Source organism: Habropoda laboriosa, unplaced genomic scaffold (genome assembly GCF_001263275.1).
Source record: "Habropoda laboriosa isolate 0110345459 unplaced genomic scaffold, ASM126327v1 scaffold126, whole genome shotgun sequence".
NCBI classification, from domain to species: domain Eukaryota; kingdom Metazoa; phylum Arthropoda; class Insecta; order Hymenoptera; family Apidae; genus Habropoda; species Habropoda laboriosa.
The window spans coordinates 2929774-2950326 of record NW_017100288.1 but is presented as its reverse complement, the minus strand read 5'-3'; the positions used below and the strand labels follow the sequence as shown (position 1 = coordinate 2950326).

Genomic DNA, 20553 nt, shown 5'->3' with positions numbered 1-20553 from the left:
GACGATTGTTATTATTAGTTTCGTGCATACGAAGTGAAGCTCTGGATACGTTCTTTTTTCTTCGGGAAATAGGGCCGCTTTAATTTTTTTAACCCTCATCCGTCCCTCAGCTTCGCATCTTAATAGGTCCCTCGTTGTTAATTTGACACAACGGTAAAAAGTCAATTAAACGAAAAGATAGATAATTAATTTTGTAAATTCTTTTATTAAATATGGAAAATAAGCGAATAGTTTTTTCTACAAATAGCGGTATAATACAATTTTTTACCGGAGGGACGGATGAGGGTTAAATAAAAAATTTGCCTGATTTGACTCTGTATGGTACTGCCACTTGTCAATGATGCTTCTAGTTAATATTCATCGTTTCTGTGATTATAGCAGTCTTTTATTTTAAACAAATCCCTGAATGTTCATTTCGGAACGTAACCTTGTAACTTAATATTATTAATCGATTCTAAATTTTTTTTACAAAAATAAATCAGAAATAACGACACTTTTATGTCGGAGTAATTTATTTGTTAAAAAAATTGCTCGGGTATGTGGAAAAATTGTGCGAATAGGATGAGAATTTTTCATTAGCTCAGTCCTGGAATATTGACATTAATTTTAATACGACGCTTACTATACCCCGTATAGTAAAAATATTTCTATTTTTTTTACTAAATTCATTTATTGAATCTAACGATATTTTCAATATGAAAATATAAAAGGAAAATGTACTATATTCCTCAAGTTAGTGTTCCAGAGTTAATATTGTTGAAATGTGGAGAAGTATTGAAAGTTCAAGTTATCACAATATAATAGCAAAAATATTTAGTAATTTATTTTACCATTATCTAAGTGAATATAATAAATTCGCAATGATTCTCAATTTTAATTCAAAATTAAATCAGAATTGCAAAGGAATCTTATTAGCGATGCAAGGCATGCGAAACATTTTTACCGTAATTGAACTGCAATGTGATCCACGAACCTGATTAGATATTTCAAGGCAGAAAGTTGAATTCTAATTCGATTTTATCTTCAGATTTAGTAATAGATTTTACCGTTTACACAGTCTCAGTGCTAAAAGCGATTCGATAAAATATCATAGTATATTTCCGAATCGAAATTACCCATAAGAATTTATTTGAAAGTTTATACGTTCTCGTAAAGTTGTTTATACGTTCGACGATAAAATTGGGAGATTTTCAATGAACTTCTGGCTGAAATAACCAGGAATAGTTTAGGTGTATTTGTTGAATCGATATTCCGTTTGTTTATCCATAATACATGGAACTTCCGCGATCGCTTTGTTTCGAAACCGTTCACGTGGAGATTTCGGAAAATATTCTGCACGGTATCGGAGGTTTAGTGTAATCCAGGTAGTCTGCTCTAGTGCGCGTGTATAAAATTTAATCGCGGGCGAAGAGTATCGGAGGGTGATCGGTGTGCAACGAACCTCGTTTTATCGAGTAAGATTATTAACTCACGCGATATGAAAATCGAGCAGTTTCAGTGAAATTTGTAAATATAACGAAACCCTCTTTCATTCATGAGCATTATTAAATCAACCTTCTAATTCAACTCTCGTGACCCGAATGTCGATCGCCATGGATAATTCAATTGAGCTATAATTGGCAAAATCAAGGAGCAAAATGTTGGTTCCTCTTTGTACCAAGTAAACGATAAATTTTCAAACATACGATTTTTGTCTTCTTTCAGGGTTCAGCGAGTGACAAATAATTCTTGTATATGAGAAATCATTATAAATTGTGGAACTTCCTGTAATTTACTTTCAGGTTCTCTTATTGTTACTATTACGTGAAACAAGCCACTAATTATACTACGGTGGTACGAGAAAATTTTTGTACCTAATTTAAATGGCCTTAAAGTGTGAATAAGAAGGAAGGAAAAAATTTTCTCGTGGAAGAAATGGCAAGAAATAATTAAAAATTTTAGCGTTCAATTTTTAAGATCGTATTATTATGCATTGTTTAAATGCACATAAATGTCTGCTGTGATATAAAATAGAAAAAAGTATATACATTCGCGTAATAAAACATACAGTCGGACACTATTTAGAACATTATAACTTTTTCAAAATTTGACCTAACGATTTGAAGTTTTTTGAGAAGTTAGGATTAGTTTACTAGATGACGTGTACAAAAAATTGCAATTTGTGGGAATTGGGAAGAAAATAGCGGAGGTCGCTTTTTACAACTTTTTTATCTGAGCTCACAATGAGAATTTAAAAAATACGTTTTGTAGACCTATGTCAATTATACATATGCTGAAAATTTCATCGAAATCGGTTGATGGAGGAACAAGCGACAGGCACCGAAAGATGTAAGAATCTTCAGATTTATTACAGTATAGGCCGTTTTTTTAACACAAACACATATTGATAAATTACCACATATTGGTAAATTAAACACATATTGACACAGTCTTGTAAGTTTCTCATTTTGCGTCCGTTAGGTATTTCTTGTATTACCTGTAGCGTTTACCTGTTCTTGTGTAATCCAGTGAGAAACCTTCCTGTAAAAATAAACAAATTAAAAAATAAACAGAAGAAATAGTATTTATAAGAAAAATTTATCTTCCATCTTATTCACTCGTTCTTCTTATCAGTGACCAATGTTATCACCACATCTGATTCAACATAATTTCTCATTCAATTTTTCTAATTAATTTCCATTCAACTCACCCTTTGAAGCCATTCAAATTACGCATAAAAGTTTTCTCATATCACCGTAAATAACTCAGAAAAATTCTTATTCATTCCCCCGATCAGTAATCAGTATTATCACCAAACTTGAATTCAATTCAATTTTCATTTTTTCGTAACTATATCGATGTTTTATCTATCTCCTATCAATGTTATTTGGTATTTAAATGCTCTGATACCCGTGTAAAAATAAATAATAGATAAATAAGCACGGCTATAGTAACGTGATAATGCAGACTGCGCCGAAATTGATATTTGGAGTCAGGTCGTTCCTATTATCAGCGCAGCGCTTCGTTCCTGTTTCTCGTTTTTCGATTCTCCTCTATCTATGCCCACCCCTCTTTTCTGTTATTCGATTAAACTCGTTCGCGGTAATTGTTCGACAGCCGTGCATTGGTAAATACGCCGAACGGAAGAACGGACAGAAACGTCGATGGCAGATCGCCAAATCAGCGGGGGGCAAGCCCCGTTACGTTTATCGCCACTTTTATGTAACTATCGTTCGAGGTAACTGGGACAATGGCAATGGGAATCTGTCAAAGCGAGATTCCTCGTCGCCGTGAACGATATTCTTAAAGGAAAGAAAAAAAGTGGAGCGATCGTCGGGATTTTAAACGTGAACTATCGTGTGTCGATTTGTTTCAAAGCCTCTCGAAACTAAGGGACGTAGGTTTGTTTTATTTTTATATTGTATTCTAGAGAGAGACTCTTCTTTTGTTTTGTTTTTTTTTTATGGAAAAATACGCATTAAGTGAACATACGAGAAACGTGATACTGTAATTGTTTTTTTTTCTGATAAAAACATTGCAACTGTTATTTTTCTGAGGCCAGTTCTATGATTTTGGGATGTACTTTGTGTTCTCGTGAAATTTTTACAATTTTTAGCATTCGTGTTTAGGCTCGACGCGAATTTTAGCGTCTTTGCCGTTGTTTTAGGGAGCTTTTGACGATTTTTTCTAGTTTCACTTGCTGCTTTGAACTTTAAGCGAGATTCCTTGGTGTAACGTTTGGGAAAGGCGTGTTTTCCTTCGATCTACATTTTTGAAATTACGAAGTGTAACGTTACAGAAGAAATTTCGAATTTAAAAGGAAAAGCGAAGTTTGGTTATTTCAGAGAATTCTCCATGGTATTTCTACTTTTTCTTCTCACGCGTTGAATTTTCAGCGAGATTCTTTGGTTCGGTGTCGAAACGTGATTTTTCGATACCTCGTGCTATTCCGAATAAAAAGATGTATCGGTGTAAAATCGTGAGAAACTCAATACTTCTCGAAATATTTACCCCTTTTTCCAGCTTCTACGGTAAACGTTCGAACGATCCACCGTTGCATTCTAAATATTTTCTTGCGCTGTTCGTCACATTGTTCAGTTATTCCTCTACAATTTTTTTCTATCTTCAATAACGACCGAGTTACTAGATACACTCTGTGTATACCTCGAGTTTCGTCAACAGAACATAAGTACGGCCAGCTCGACAGATGCACGTACAGCCGGAGCGGAATACCAGTGGTTTAGCGGTTACGCTGCGTTTAAAGCTCGGTTCGCATGCGCTCGTGGCGCGAACGATTGCTCCGCGACCGCAGAAAAATTCTACGGGATCGTAGAAAACGCGTACGCTTGTTGTTCCGCTAACGAGCTCTCTACGGCAACCGGTTAACGTCTTCTCGATTACATAAATCGGACGCGAATGGAGTGGAATCCGAGTTCAAACACGGTACCACCGACTTGTAGTTTTGACGAACATTTGTATGATTTTTTGTAATTGAAGACACTCGACTTAAAAGAAACAGGGTGCAAGTTGCAATAATAAAAATTGGATGAAAACAACTTTTTAGTTATTAGATTCTGCGATTTCTGGAGAATTTGTTTATAATCTGTCGTTCTAATTAAAAGAAATTCTAAAAAAAAAGACGATGGGAACTTTTGATGTTTAAATACTCTTTGAATATTATTCTGACATAATGATTTCGACATTTTTGTCCATTTTTGGCCAGTTAAATTCGACATCAACGTGAAGTTTAACGTGTCCTAAATAAATATTTTGGTACTTATTTTACAAGTCGCTTCTAGCTTAACAAATTTTTGCACGAAAAATTGGGGCAACTTCTTGCTACTTTATTAAAATTACTCGCCTATTTTAACCCTGTTGCGTTCTTCGTTTTGACTGTACACTTAAGACTTGGGTCAAAAAGGACCCAAGTCCTTATGTGTAATAATTTTTGCTTCCAACGCGACATATGAACCTAGGCAATAAACGTTTAAAATAATGTTAAGGAACGTAAACTTGATAACAGCAAAAATGACTAAAAATATAAAAATGCTGTGGGTCAAAAAAGACCCGAAGACCGCTCTGGGGTTAAAGGTACCCGCAGTATTGAGTTAAACTTACAAAAATCAAATTAAATGCACTGTAATTTCTAATAAATTTCTGGCCCTTTCTGGTCATGATAAAAATTCAGGCAATATTAAAACGTTCCTATGCTAACATTTTCAGATACACTTCGAATTTTGTATTTTTATCCATCGATGGAAGCACAGTGTTTCGCGACTCATCGCGAAAATATTTCTCGAGTATCGACCAGCGGTCGCCTTGTTTTCGCGACTTCTATTTCAGCCCCGCTGGACACACTTTATTTTATTTCCGTGCATTCTTCGGTATTTCTGTTTCGTCACACTGCGTATCCTCGAGAAGGAACGAGAAAAAAAGAAGTTGACCGATGACTTGCTTCTTCTCCGTTCGCCGTCCAAGAAACAATAACGTCCCGTTGCCTCGTTTCGTTTATTTCGGACGGCCGATAAAACCGAACGATTCCACACGGCTGTTTAACATTCCTTTGTCTCGACTGACAAACAGCCTGGTGTCGGCGGAGGACCGTGGGATTATCGAAGGCACGCCAGGCTAAATAAATTTCACGGACGCGACAGCGAGACGCGTTCGAGAGGAGAAAAAAGAATCGCGCGTGATCCTCGCCCATCGAGGAAGCGCGTCGTCTCGTCCGGCGAATTTTAAATGTCCGCGTCCTTATAAATTCGCAATTTCCCGTGGAAACGCGTTTCTACGGGGTTCGGTGGGGCACATTCGAGATCGCCATTTCTTGGCGATGGTGTGATTTATTTCTACGTTAATTTGAACAAATTTCATCAATTTTTTAGAAAATATTGTATATCAATTTCGAAGGCAATGAGTATTAATTTTTTAGCACAAGCAAGATTTGCAAAAAGATCTTGGAGTGCAAAGGGTTATTTAGGTTAATTGCACGCACTGTGCGATTCGCCACAAACACTTGCGATCGATAAATTTAACTGCTACACATCGATATTAATCGATTAATTTCATCAGCACCGTTTCCATCGATTCGTCTGTTATTCTCGAATTTGTACCGAAATTAAAAGGAGCTTTTCAAGCTCGCCACTTTTAACGCCGGTAGCGAGTTCAGGAGGGAAAATTTCCCCGGGGGATGGCCGTGTTTCTCGAAGAAGCATCGAACGAACGAAGCACCGGAAGAAAACTTTCGCTTCTCTCGTGGATGATTAATTTACTCGGAAAAGCGAGACGCGGTTTCCGCGTAGGCTGATGGTGACTTTAAGCGCAAAGTTAGAAAATGCCTTGATGAGGATAATTCATTTTCCTTCGTGTTCCACGAGCTTCCTTCCTTCCTCTCCTCCGCGTCCCTTTCTTCCGGCAACAAGGAATTTTCAGTCGACCGGAAAACTTTTTATCGAGCCGTTAGGGAATCCTCGACACTTTTATACTTTCGCGGGAATTGTTTATCGTTTTTTTTTTTTGACATCACTCTCTTCGATACTCGCTCCCTGGAGTGAACAATAAGGACGTAATATACCGGCCAGAAGTTTGGAATCACTGTGCATTGCAAGTTACACAAAAATTCGCAGAAAGAAGTCAACAGCTTTAAGAATTTTTTAACGAATTTTTTATCATTCAAATCAATCGATATGAGATTAATTGTTATTTATCTCCTCGGTATCAAGTCTATGAAAAAGTTAGTAGCAGATTCAGTACTGATGAAAATTGCCAGGTGATTCCAAACTTTTGGCCGGTAGTGTAAATTTGCTGGAAACGTAGCTCCCATTCGAGGCTGGATTTCGATCGAAAATTCGGTCCAGTTTAGACGTATGAAATCTTGAATAGGTTAAATCCAGAATAGTTGCGCTCTAATTTAGATAAAATAGACGTTAAATCATTTACTCCACCGAAATGAAATTTATATATATTGAAAATTTTAGGCTGATTAAGAAAAGAATGCATTATTTTTATCATTATTTATATTTATTATTTCACGACAATTTGAAAATAATCACTATCGACACACGCTAATCATTTTTATAATACTTTTATTCCACTGAATACCTAGCAAATTTTAAATTCACCACTCAAATCAATCCAACGCACCGAATGGAACAGCATTTCATTAATAATGAAGTTTTATAACAGATTTTTAATTCGACACACGATCGATCAAATGCAGCGAATGCAAATTTTTGTTCACAATCCTTAAGCAAACTGAATCGTTCATGTCGAAGTCTAATTGTTTTACCATTCTAGGCTTTCGAAAAATCTGAAACAATTCTGGAACACTTGCCAAAGTCTCTACTACACTGTAGAATTCTCCGTTAAGTGAAATTTGAGAAATTGTTTTCAGTAAACATAAAAATCCGTTTGGAGTGAATACACAGGAATTTCACATCAACCACCCAGATCGCCTATGGCGAGTTAATTAATAATAAAGTTCCACTCTTTCTAACGCGATGTTCTAACTAACGCCATAAAGTTTGAAGCTACGACGTCTAGTTATCTCGCGGAGACATATACCGGGTGCAAACAGAGGACGGAACAGCAGCTCGACGTATTTTACGTCGCTGTAGTTGCCTTACATATTTTATGTCCCGTAGTTACGTTTCACCTTTTACCTACGGATGATAATACGGTTACATGTCCGTGCACGTGAAGATGAAAATTTTTACACAAGTACAGAAGGTACGTACATGGCGAGGGAAGGATCGAAACGTGACTTGGATTAAAGTTGACTACGTGAAACGGAGTAGCTTGTGAAAAGGCCCGGGGAAATATTGCACACAGTGAAGCATGGAAGTAGGAACGAGATGTATTTCTCAGGTACGTTAATATCGCATGCGTATTTGGAAACTATTGTTCGCCAAAGAGATATTTGTTCTCTTCTTTTCCTTCCTTTTTCTGAGCGGAGTTGAGCTTCGACGTTATTCGAACCATAAAATATAACTATTGTTGCGTCCCGCACACCGTGTATTCTCCTGTGGGGTTGTAAGGCCCGTCTCAGATTGCTTCTGCCGTTGCTGTAGAGACGCTGTCTGTTATGAAATTAATCACTTCAGCCTGGTTGCGGGTGTACTGAGTTACACTTCGCTGCTGTTTACTGAATTCTTTATTTCTGGAGTGTATGAATGCGAATGAAGTGCCGTGTGCGACGGTTGACTTGTAACTGGTCAAGGGTAAACAATGTAACTGTCTGGACGAGGATGGCTATGAGACCTGGGTGACAATGCTTGTGATTGGGCAGGAAAATGAAGTGGAAATGGCAACGGTGAGGTAAATTGGTTGCTCTGGCGCGTGGTACGTGTGCTGCCGAAGACAAAGGCAGAAGGGGCGAGAATCGGGGTTTTTCCCAAAAAACCGTTGCCAGTCCTTCTGTCCGTGGATGGTCGCGAAAGGCAAGGCTCGCCTATTGTTCCGCGGCGGCCTTCTCAGGTACCGTAATGGTACATCCAGGGCTGTCCAAAGGACGCGACAACTATAGACGTGGTTTTTTTTTTATTAAAATTGTGCGACTAAATTGACAATTTTTATAAAATTATAACATATCAAAATATATAAAAAAAAGGAACATTGCAGTCTTACCGACTCTTTAATTACAACTGATCTTTAGCGAAAGAGATATTTCTTCTTCCGAGTTCAACGTTATTGGAACCGTAAAGTATAATTAAAGATAAGGCAACGTTTAAGATGCACTACAGAGCAAAGGAAAAGTTTTTGCCTCAACAAATTATCGTCGTATTTGCATTGTTTATGTCAACAAAAAAAGGCGGAAATATGAAACAGCCTGAACGAAGAAACCATAGTGGGGCGTATGCGACTCGTGCAGAACGAAACGTATTAATAATTGTTTAGCGAAACAGGAGCGATGCAATAGTAGCTGGATCCTTTCGGAAACGGTTCCCTTTCAGTCAAATATGATGGAATATTCCGTGCGTCATTACCGGGTTCGAACGATTCGATTACGCTCGATGCAGCGGCGTGTCTCCCAGTGTACAACCGAAATGTTGCGAGGAGAAACAAATTGAAAATCGTATTTACAAGTGTAATTCGTACGGTGGCGAACGGAGGTAATTTTGCCATGTACACCTTCTCTAACACGTTCAATTCTTCGCTTTTGCGCGTTGAATGGTTAGTGCGAGTCGTAAATAAGCGGCCGTTTCCTGTTCGGGATACGTAACAGGCGAAACGCAGTGATAAGGAAATGTTCGTTTCTATACGGGGATTTTGTTCCATTTTAAAGCAATTGTACGTGTAAAATTCAACGTTAAAATTTGTAAGCAGCGATTTTTGTAAAGAAGTTAGTAGCCTAACAGAGAACACCTTCAGTGCTAAATGTATTTTCTCGAGCACGAGTTTATTTCTTGTAACGAGATAGAGTTACAAGATTTTTCCAGTGTTTCAAAACCGTCTTACTGAAAGTTTATTTCAGGTAAAAAGTGGCGTTGAGAAGCAACATTTTTATCGAAGAAATCTCATTCACGTGGAAGTGGTTGTGAATAAATTGTGGAATATTTTTCAGTATACTGTTTTGTTCGGAAAATAAAAATAAATTCTCTATTCTAAGGTACTGTTATTGCACTTCAGTATTGAACTAATCTCATTCTTTAGTATGTAGGTGCAGTTTTTTAAAAAGCAAAAATAACGATCCTCGATTCTAACCTTTTGCTATTGTACTTCAATATTGAATCAAAGGCTATTCTTTGCTTTAGAAGAGTATTATAGACCGTGAAAGAAAAATTCTTTCTTTTTCATTTCTTAAGACAGAAATTCTTTGCCAACCACTTTTCCATTCACGTTTTTCCCGTAGAATTGATCACGTATCTCACTTTGTCCTTCAAAGTCATTTGTCGAAAGTCGTCACTGACTTTTCACGAAACACGCAAATTTTCCTCTAATGCATACTATTTTTCGAGAATTTTCCATTTTATAATATAGGTTACTTTTGCTTTAAGTTATCACTGACTTTGCACAAAGCACGCAGATTTTCCTCTAACGTGCGATTATTTTTAGAGAATTGCACATTACTTTCTAATTCAATTTACTTATGTTTTCGATAATACATTATTAGGTATTAAGTCTACGTTCAATTCTCCGTTCAATTCGAAAAACTCGAACTTTTCACGTTGAAGTTTGCTCGCGAACTTCTTTCACAACGACAGTCACCTCGACGTTCTTCAAAGCGAAATCAAGTTATCGCGAGCCCATCCACTGGCTATTATTGCAGCGATGGCTTCTCGACCTTTTCTCATATTCATGATAATCGTACGCGGGGCCGTTACTTTCCCGTAGAGAGGCGTGCACCTTCCCAACAGAACGTTCGTTTCTTCGAGTTCCTTCGCCGACGTGGCTCGATTCTTCGACCGACCACCTTTTCAAATCATTTTTACGGCGGTCTCACGCGGCTATGTGCCCCGAGGATTGCGAGAAACGGCGAAACGACGATGGAAAATGAGGCAAAAACGTGATCTTCCAGGATGTTTCCAATTCTTCTTGGATAATGAATTTTTCTGGCTACAATTTGTTGGGAAAGTGGAACAGATTTCCCCTGAGAGAGATGAATTCACGTTAAAGGAATATGATTTACTTGGACGGATGGAGGAGAAATTGTTTTAAAATGTTCGATCGTGAGATAGATAAGAATTGATAAACGTCGATTTTATACCGTATGGTCATTTTTTTTCTTTCTTTTTTTTACTATATTTGACGATTATTGGTTCGGTGGAAGGAGAGTTGCCGGGGAAAAAAGCGAAGCATTTTAGCTAGATCTATCGAACTTTCTATTTCTGTTTCACGATACAATCGCACAGGATTGTAACAAACGCATGGTACAGCAAACCCTGAACGAAACAGCGCAATAAAAGGCCGATTCGCCTGCACAAAAGGCGAAAAATTTGAAGTAACAGAGGGCTCGCGGATAGCTGGCAATTGACGGACAATGTCGTTTGCCCTCGATCATTCAAAACTTTTTGGGTAGTTTGCTTGCCAAAGGATTCGAGAGAGCTGTAATGTTTGAAATTAATGAAAAATCAAATACTCGGTTCTTAATTGACTTTTTATATTTCCAAATTAATTTGAGGAAATCGTACGTGGAGGTATTTAAACTACGAATAGAGACAATTGTAAAGACTTGTTATATGGAACGTGTGAAAATTGACTGTAAATTATGTTCGAAATCTACTCTCACATTTCTGTGAGTCTTAAGCTAGGAAAATTTTCTCGACTGAAATATGAATGCTTATCTACGTAGACACTCAATAGAAAAGAAATTGAAAATTTTGGCGAATTAAGCAATTATCTCCCAAAGAGACTTTTCATAAATTTAAAAAATTCTCTAGAAACCAGAAATTCCATTTCTTTTCATCTCCAATTTCTAATCCAGAAATAGGTAGTCTTCAATTACGAATCTAATAAAAAGTACTCGATAAAGAGATGAAAGAACTGAAGATTTTAACGCTCGAACCAATTTCTAGAAAAGATTTTTCATTCAATAAACGAAATTTCCCCCAAAAATCAGAAATTCAAACTTTCCAACCCCAATTTCTAATCTACAGGTAGCCAAAGTCTCTGATTTCGAATCGAACAAAGAAATAAAAAAGAAACTAAAAATTTTGGTGCACGAATCAACCTCTGAAAAAGATTTTTCAGAAAATAAAAAAAATTTCCCCAAAATCAGAAATTCAATCTTTCCGACCCCAATTTCTAATCTAAATGTAGCCAAAGTCTCCAATTCCTAATCTAATAATGAAACTCAACAAAGAAACAAAGGAACGAAAAATTTCAACTCACGAACAAGATTTTTCACAAACTAAAAAAAATTCTCCCAAAATCAGAAATCTAATTTCTTCAACCCCAATTTCCCCTCCAAAAATGGCTAAAAAAAAGAGTTTTCAATCGTCCACCTAAGTGCGAAATTGTAAAACCGTGTAAAGGAGAATTGCACAGATTAGCAAAGACAGCTCTTCCGTAACTATGGCGTACCTCGAGCGAGACTTCCGCGCGAGCGGCGCGTAAGCCGTGATCCAGATGAAAAGGAATGCCCGTCGAACTATTGCATCGAATCCGGTCACGTGTTCACCATGGTTGCGTGACTGGCAGGGCACGTAGGTATCCCCATGCGCGGCAAGGTAAACGCATTGCTCGCCGCGTAATACGCTACGCGTAGTACGCGCCCGTTCGAGTACGTTTACACCAGCAGGGGAATAACGGTGCTCGTTGTATGGCTGCGTTCACAACGCGCGCCGCTACGTGACGCTCGCTCGATTCAGTTGAACTCGAGTGAAAATTTCACGCGTTATCGACCATTCCTTATATGTACTCTCGTGGAATAACTTCACGCGTGCTTGGTCCCCTTCTCTTTGATTTCCGATTAATTTGGAAGTACTTTTTTCCTCTCTGTCTCTGGCGAAATTGAGCAAGTAGGGTGGACATTTGAGACGACAAGGGTTGTGAGGAAAATTGGCTGTTTAATTCTGGGAAAATTGTTTTAGTTTAATTCGTGATTGGTAACTTTTTATCTCGGCGATGAAATTAAAGGTTAATTTGAAAGTATCCTTTGTAGGGAGGAAAGTTGTGAAAGTTGGATATTTGATTGGAATAAGTTAATTTTATTTTGTGGGTAATTGTGTGATCAGATAGAGGTTTAATTTGGAAGAATTTTGTTTAGTTAAGTGGGGTAATAGGGTGGAGATTTGGTTAACAGAAATTGTGAAGGAAATTGGTTTTCTGATTTTGAGAAAATAGTTTTAGTTTCATTCGTGGTTTACTGGGTGTAATTTTCTTTTTGCAATGAAATGTAAGAATGTTTTCTAGTTAAATAGAATAATAAGGGTGTTAATTCCATATAAATTTTCATTTTATTGATAAAATGGAAGGTTAATTTGCAAACATTTTTTCTAGTTCTATTCAGAAGTTCACTTTTCTTCTTCTTTTCTCTTCCTACATAATTTTGATACACACTTTTACATTGTATCTTCCATGGTTAAAGTAAATCCTGAATCAGTACTATTATGAAAAGGAAGAATAGCAAATAGAACCTAAAATACCCATACTCATACAGTCAACAATTTCAATTAACAAAAAGCATTTGCATCTTATTAAAATCCTCTTTGAAATCACATCTAACGATCTTCAAGCATGAAAAACCAACAATACCAAAATTTCAATCGAACAAAAAACATTTGCGCCTTATTAAAATCACATCTAATAATTGTCAAGTATGAGAAACCACCGATACAAAAATTCCACCGAGTCTCGCGTCATCGACTCCGCGAATCCTAGAAAGACGTGCTCACCTTGTATACCCTACACCTGTCCAGAAAGCAGGACGAGAGCGACTGGTCTCGCTACAAAAAGCGACAAAACAGGATCAAAGGGGGGCGAGGAACGAAGCCAGGCGGGACCGTTTCGTTCGATTCACAGACCTCTTCTTCTTCTTCGTCGTGTCAACAGCCTTAATAGCCCGTCGCTGACTCACGTTCCTGCGTAGACTCACGATACTTGATTTGTCTCAACCGGACATGTGGATCCGAGAAGCAACGAGAATCTGCGTTGTGTCGAAAGTGAGAACCTCTGCGATCGATGACTTCGAAAGCATCCAGAGTTCGTTCGAACGCAATTATTTGCATATTTATTCGAGAGCGAGCACACGCGACCGATAAAAGCGGCGATATTGAAGAGCGATTCGGGGGATGGGGGGAGGACTGGATGTGAATTCGCCAGGAGAAAGTTTCGATCGATTTGGAAACACCTTTGCGGGCGAGAGAGAGAGAGAGAGAGAGAGGATTCGTTCGTTTATTTTAAGTGGAGGTTTATTACCGTTTCTGCTTTCGTTCAGACTTCGTTCTTTTTTTTTCTCTCGTTCGATAGAATTCTGTTGGGAATTTTTAAACTCCGACCCGGAGATTGGATTGGACGTATATTTCAATCTTTAGTACTGGATTGAAGGAAATCGTTTGTACGTTTCGTTTGGTTATTTATCACGGCGATAGTGTTTCAAGAGAAATATTTCTCTCACTTTGAAGTTTTCTTTCGCTTGCGGAATTCTCCTTCGGTTTTCTTCGGTGTATACGCGAGAGAAATTGGGTTTCTTTCGGGACGTTGTTTCTAAATGATTCTATATTTCACGGGATTCCTTTGAAATCAAATTTTCGAGCTCCGTCATCGGAATGTTGCAGTTGTACGATTGTGGCGGGCACGTCACCGCCAACAAGCCCTTACCGAATCTTGTTCTATTCTTCCACGCGAACTATCTCTTTTCCAACTCCTTCAGATTTTAGTTTCCGTTCTTTTGTCTCTCCCCGGGTTAAGACTTGCCTTCGTCCTCGAGTAGCCTAAGCGCACATGTGGCATCCAGGTTTGCACGAGGACGAACGGGCCCGCTTTCTACAAATTTTCCGTTTCCACCAGTTTCTCTACTTCTGCCTTTATCTATCGCTACTCCTGTCTCCCTGTCCTAACAATATAAAAACCCAGTATACCTACACCTCAGTTCAGTTTTTCCTTTACGTCGGTTTTCAGCATGATCAGTGCTGATTTTTTCTAAGTCGAATAAATTTCATCGTTTTCAAGGATTTCGAGCATGATCAGTGGCGACCATTGCTAAATGCACTTCAATAAATTGAATCTTAATTCCAAATATCGTTGGTCTAAGAAACGTACCTAAATCTAGACCAGTGCCGTTCAGGAGTCCTTCAGGCGGGCAAGGGCGCCCGCCGATGCCCGCGGGCAAAGCTGAGGGCAAAGTCGCGCGCTAGTTATTTCACACACATATGCATCTTCTAAACATAATTCTCTTTCTTAAGACGGGCGATGGATACTACACACATACATGCACCATTGCCCGAGAAGGCGTGGCTTGTTGCCCGCCGGTTAATTTGCGCCCGGGGAAGCCCAATACGCTGCCCGCACGGGCAAAGACTGAACAGCACTAGTCTAGAGGTTCCAATTACATCTCATCTATTTTAAATTTTAAATCCTTATACAACAATAAATTCAAAACCAACAAAACAGCGCTGAACCAATATCCTGCATCATTTATTACCAATTTAAATGCACAAATAAAAAAATATATACATCATCACAGTTTCTTTCTCTGAATTTTTACTCTCGTCCACTGAAACTCTTCGGTTCTCCAACACCTCGAACTCGAGATCCATCTTAAAAATCCACCTCGACCTCCTCGAGAATTCCACTTTCATGCGGGCTCGTCTACTCAAAGTTCATCGAGTTGAGCGTCACGGAGTCATTCTCTTATTGCCGACGACGACATCGTCGTCGTCGTCGTCGTCGTCGTCGTTCGCCAATGAAACGTGTTTTAGCTTCGAGACTTTTTCGTAGGCTCTTTGAGAGCCACTCGAGCATGGCGTTTCATTAAGTTCCGCGACTGTCCCCTCGCGTTTCTCATCGGTGCACCGCGATATCGAGGCGGAGCTTGAGGCGAGATCCTCCATAAGGAGGCGCGATTATACGAGCGTTTCGTCGGGAAAGTCGGCGTCTTCCAAGGACTTAACCCGCGAGGTTCTCTCTAATCGACCTCGAATACGATCGCTGTGAAACTATAGATTCCACGCGGTTTCCGGAAGTCTGATTCACGGCAGTGGTGGGCAGAAGTTGTTTCGAACGAGTAAATTCGATTTATTCGAAGAAGTTGGTCTTCTTATTTCTTTTTTTTTTTTTTTTTTTTGCACTTTCGGTATTTTCAGCCCTTTTGAAACGTCACCAGCCTCTTTTAACACGTTTCGTGTCACGTGTAATGTCACCGATGGTACACGATAATCTTCGAAAATGGAATAAGTAATAAACCAAACATATTTCGAAAAATTTTTAATAAATGAAAAATACTATTCTTCGACTTAATGTCATGACTTTAATTTCTTAACCTTCTCCTTCAACACGTGGCATGAAATGTGTACCATATCGGTGATGCGCGACAGTTTTGAGAAATGAAACTTTCAATTAGCGAAAAAAATTATTCTTCGACTGAAAGCTCGTGCACAATATGTGCAAAAAATTAGAGCGTCGAAATTTCAAGCCATATACCGATAGTTTTGTATAATTAAATATTTCAATGCCACTTTTTAACTTCGTTTCAACGTTGAAATTTTCTCGTGGCACGTAACGAGTTAAACTTTCAGGAATTCAATGGTGTCCAGCTCTTGGTTTTTCGAAAATTCCTTTACTTCGGTGTTGGGCAAAAATATTTTCGAATTTGTAATATTAATAAATATCTGATAAATTCTATTCATTCGTTATTTGAAAATCAGAAGCGCAAGAAATATTTTCTCCAAAATGAACCGAAAATAATCAAACCTTTTCGAATAAAGAATAAAATTTTGTTCGTTAAATCGAAAAATTTGCGAGTGCATTTAACCGATTCTACATTTCACAGATGTGCTCAAATGTCTGGGGAAAGGATTAATTCGCGGAGCATTAATTATAATCAGTCGTGTTGGGATTCATTAACATTGTTGCGTTTAATTGCGAGAAACTCTGATTACAGTTTTCGTTGTTTACAGTGCAATTTCGTTGTTGCAAATTTTCCTCGTTTAATTGTCTGCGAAGGGCGATTGTTGTTCAAGTGCCAGTAATTGTGCATTCAAGTGACAGTACAAAAATCGTTTAACCTCTATAATTGTTCATCGTTCGAAAATTATACTCGTTTAAGGAAAGTGTGCAAAACGATATCTTACAATCTCCAAAGCAACTTATGACCTCTCAAAATTGCTCTTAATAATTAAACAATTATCAACGAGACAAATAAATTGTATATATAAAGCATTCTTAATAATTAAAAATTTTTATTTTTACATCCGATATTGAATCACAATAAATACTAAAATTGTAAAATGAACGACGTATGAATGCAATTTAATCCATCTGACACGACCGATGAAAAGCTGTAACTCAATCCTTTATAAATTAATCGACACAAATTTTCCAGATTTGTTAACAGATCAATTTACCAGGAAATAATCTTTTCGATGATTATTCGTTGATCGTAATTCGATCTTTCGTATCATTCGATAAAAGTAGCCTCTAATTATTGTTTCCTCTCGGTTTTATCATTAACCAGCGAAACAAGTGTCTCGATCGATTCGATAAAATCACGATTCATTCGTATATACCGTTGAACCATTTATAGTTACGAAGACTCACCCTCCGTCCATGTTTCCGAAAGGAAATCGCTGTAATTGAGTTTCAGTCTTGGATTGGACCCTTCCTTCTACGCAGTATCTCAAGTTCGTGATTGAAAAAGGTATTCTTCCTGTGGAAACTGTACGTCTATTTCCTATTCTCGTCGACGAGTCGTAAATTCATCGTGAGATCCATTCGTTCTCTACGTCCACGGGAAGGTGGTTTTAATCGTATCATCTCCGCGAAATACACGTGATCGATAAGTTGCGAGAAGTCTCTGGGAATGAAAATTCCTGAAAAAATTGAGAAATTAGACTGGAGTTATTTTTAATGTCGATATCGTGAAGCACGTTGTAAAAATCATTGGACACCTTCACCGAGCTCGGTGAGATCTATCTATTTCACTTAAAAAACATTCTTTATATCATCCTACTGAAAAAAATGAATTAAAGCGAAGTATAGAATATCTAACAAATAAAAAATCACAATTTCTAACTTTCCATTTGCCACTGAAACTTTTATAAAAAAAATTCAATAAACCGAAGAATAAAATATCTAACAAATAAAAAAATCACCATTTCTATCTCTAACTGTTCGATTCGCTAATTCATAACCGAAATTGTTTCGTCGCGCAAGTACGGAACGCGTGGGGTCTTCGTTGACCGGGTTTATGGCACGCTCGCACTCGAAGGTTATTTTTGTGAACAAAGACGCTTCGTAGCTCCGCGAAAAAATAAGTAATTTCTTACAGAAGCCTTTAGAATTTCGACTTTCCGCGTCCTCAACAACCGAAGACGTGTCGTGAACCAGGCATTTCTGAAAGGTCAATCCACACGCGCGCATAACGGCACTTTCGGCCGAGGGTTGACCTGGCGGGAATTTCCGACGCGTCACGGAAGGACAGCGAAGATTCTCGAAGACACTCCTTCCAAGGAAAAGCGCGCTAAGGGCGCAAGGGAAGGGTGGGTGACACCTAAGGGGCACGTTGATTGGTAATTTCTGCATACGTGAAAAACTAATCAGCGTGCCTTTCTTACACTTGGCGGGGGAGTCACTGGGGACTCCAGAAAAATTCCATAATTTCTGCATACGTGAAAAACTAATCAGCGTGCCTTTCTTACACTTGGCGGGGGAGTCACTAGGGACTCCAGAAAAATTCCGGGATCGAGAAACACATTCGCAAGGATTCTCTCGTGTGAACAACACGTTCTCCAGCCATTCGACGAGACACAAGTAGGAGTCGCGATCGGATACTCGAGTTTAAAGCAAGTCGTCAATCGTTTCGTGACGCACTCTAAATTTTGCTAACGTTCCGAGCAAGACAGAATTTCGAATTAGTTACCTAAGATTAAGTTGGCGCTAAGTGAGCGCGAACATTTTGAATAATCAAAGGAGAACGCGACGCGACAGAAATCAAATCCATACATCGAATTCACTCGATCTAGGCGACAGTTCTCCAACAAAGCGCACGGATCCAACAAGCCAACAATTATCGCGCAACAACTTGAAGCGGAGCAATCAAGCAACGTCCGAAAACGGCAAATTCTGTCGGACACGTGAAAGCTCGTGAAAGAATTACGGGCGAAAATCGAGCAGCTTCCGTGCAAAGTACTCGAGCACGAACAAATCATCCGGACACAAGCAAGCGTTTTCTCTCCTTCCACGAGCATTCCGTGTTTTCCATGGCGAGGAAACGCGTAAATAGCCCGTTGATAGTGGTAGTAGCGGTGAGCTATAAAAATCGCGGGAAGAGGAGGACGGCTTGTGCGTGGCGAAGAAAAGGAGGAATAAAAGAAAATGTGCCAGGCCACGTGGACATCCCGTGTGTTAAGGGGATGCAATTAGGGATTAACGAGCATTTAGCCCGGCTGGAAAGGCGAATAATGGAGATTCGATCCCCTGCGCGACGGTGCGGGGCGAAAAGGTGCGGCACCACGGCAAACCAAGGGGTGGCTTTATGGTTTCTCGTGCTTTGTGCCGCGAAATACTGTCTGGTGCTGGGCGCGTTCCAGTTGCGCCATGTCTACGCCCACCCCAACCACCCGTCCGTCTGTCATTCTGTTTACCGTCCGCGTGTTTGTTTCCAGCCGTCGGAGGAAATTATACCGAGATAGATCGATGGCTACCGGGCTCCTTCTAAATGCACCGGAACAGGCCCTGGATTCGACTCGATCGATGGAAATTGAAGAGTTAGGGGTAATAGAAAAGCTTTTTCGCCTGATGGATTAGGGAATGTTCTTTTGGGTCCTATTTGTTCCTTCGTTTTGGGGGTATTTAGCTTTGACAAGGAGGTTGGAGTATTTTGGAAATTATGCTCCTTGAATTCACTGTAATAAGTCCTGGAGTTAAGTCTGTCGATGTCGAAAATTGAAGAGTTAGGTGGTTGCTCGTTTGATGAATTAAAGAAGCTTCTTTTGCGTTTTACTTTTTGGTCCATTTGTGGTTGCTTTTAGTTTTTATTGTGTGATTTTTTGATATAGCTTGATTGTAAATTATTAACAAGTCTTGAATTCGACTCGATCGATGAAAATTGAAGAGTTAAGTTAGGGGTTATAGAAGCTTTTTGATGCAATGGGTTAAAGAATGTTTTTTTAGGTTCTATTTTTCGATTCACTTGAGAAGTTTTTAGTTTTGAATATTTTAGAAATTATTAACGAGTCTTGGATTTAACTCAATCGATGAAAATTGAAGGGTCAGGTGGTTACAGGTGATAGAAGCTTTTTGATATGATGCATTCAAGAACGTTCTTTTGGAATCAATTTAGTCTCCAATATCGACAATGTTTCATCAACTACGCACAATATTTTATACAGAGCAATAACCTGTCACTGTTAACCTTTTCAGTAGCAAACTGGTATATACAGGGTGTCACATGTAAGTGTCTCCACGAAATTTCGAACTTAAGTGTGCATATCTTCCATAAATCAGAATTTTTTTTTTTATGTGTTACTAATTTGTTACTACAGAATAACCCGCTTAACCAGCATAAAACTTATTCCGTTCACAACCTACCGCAGAAAGGGTTGAAACCTAGCTGCCAACCCTTGCCAAAGAGCAACCTCATTCAAACGCATCATAACCCTCTGCAGCCTCCACTGTACTCCATTTTTCTCAATCCTCCGTGAACCCGGGAAAGATGAAATTTCCTCCGGCAAAACGGACGGTCATCGATCAAAAGCCCCATTCCACCCACGTCTCCGTTTCACCATGACCAGCACGCGCCTCATTCACAGACAGCCACGTATCCCACCATCAGTGTAAACGATCGTTCGTAATACCTTTGTCTCCTTTAGGCAGTGTCGCCTACTCGAGACGCGAGAGTACATCTCTTAAGACACTGCCTAGAAAGACAGACAGACAGATAGACACAGAAGCTCTGGCACACCTGTGTCACCTAGCGTC

The 20553-nt window shown here is 38.9% G+C and overlaps 1 protein-coding gene across 1 annotated transcript in view; it reads left to right on the top strand.

Moving 5' to 3' along the window:
• LOC108573723 (phosphatase and actin regulator 2-like) overlaps nucleotides 1-20553 on the top strand; it is a 140121-nt gene that overhangs the window by 89165 nt on the left and 30403 nt on the right. The window lies entirely within an intron of this gene.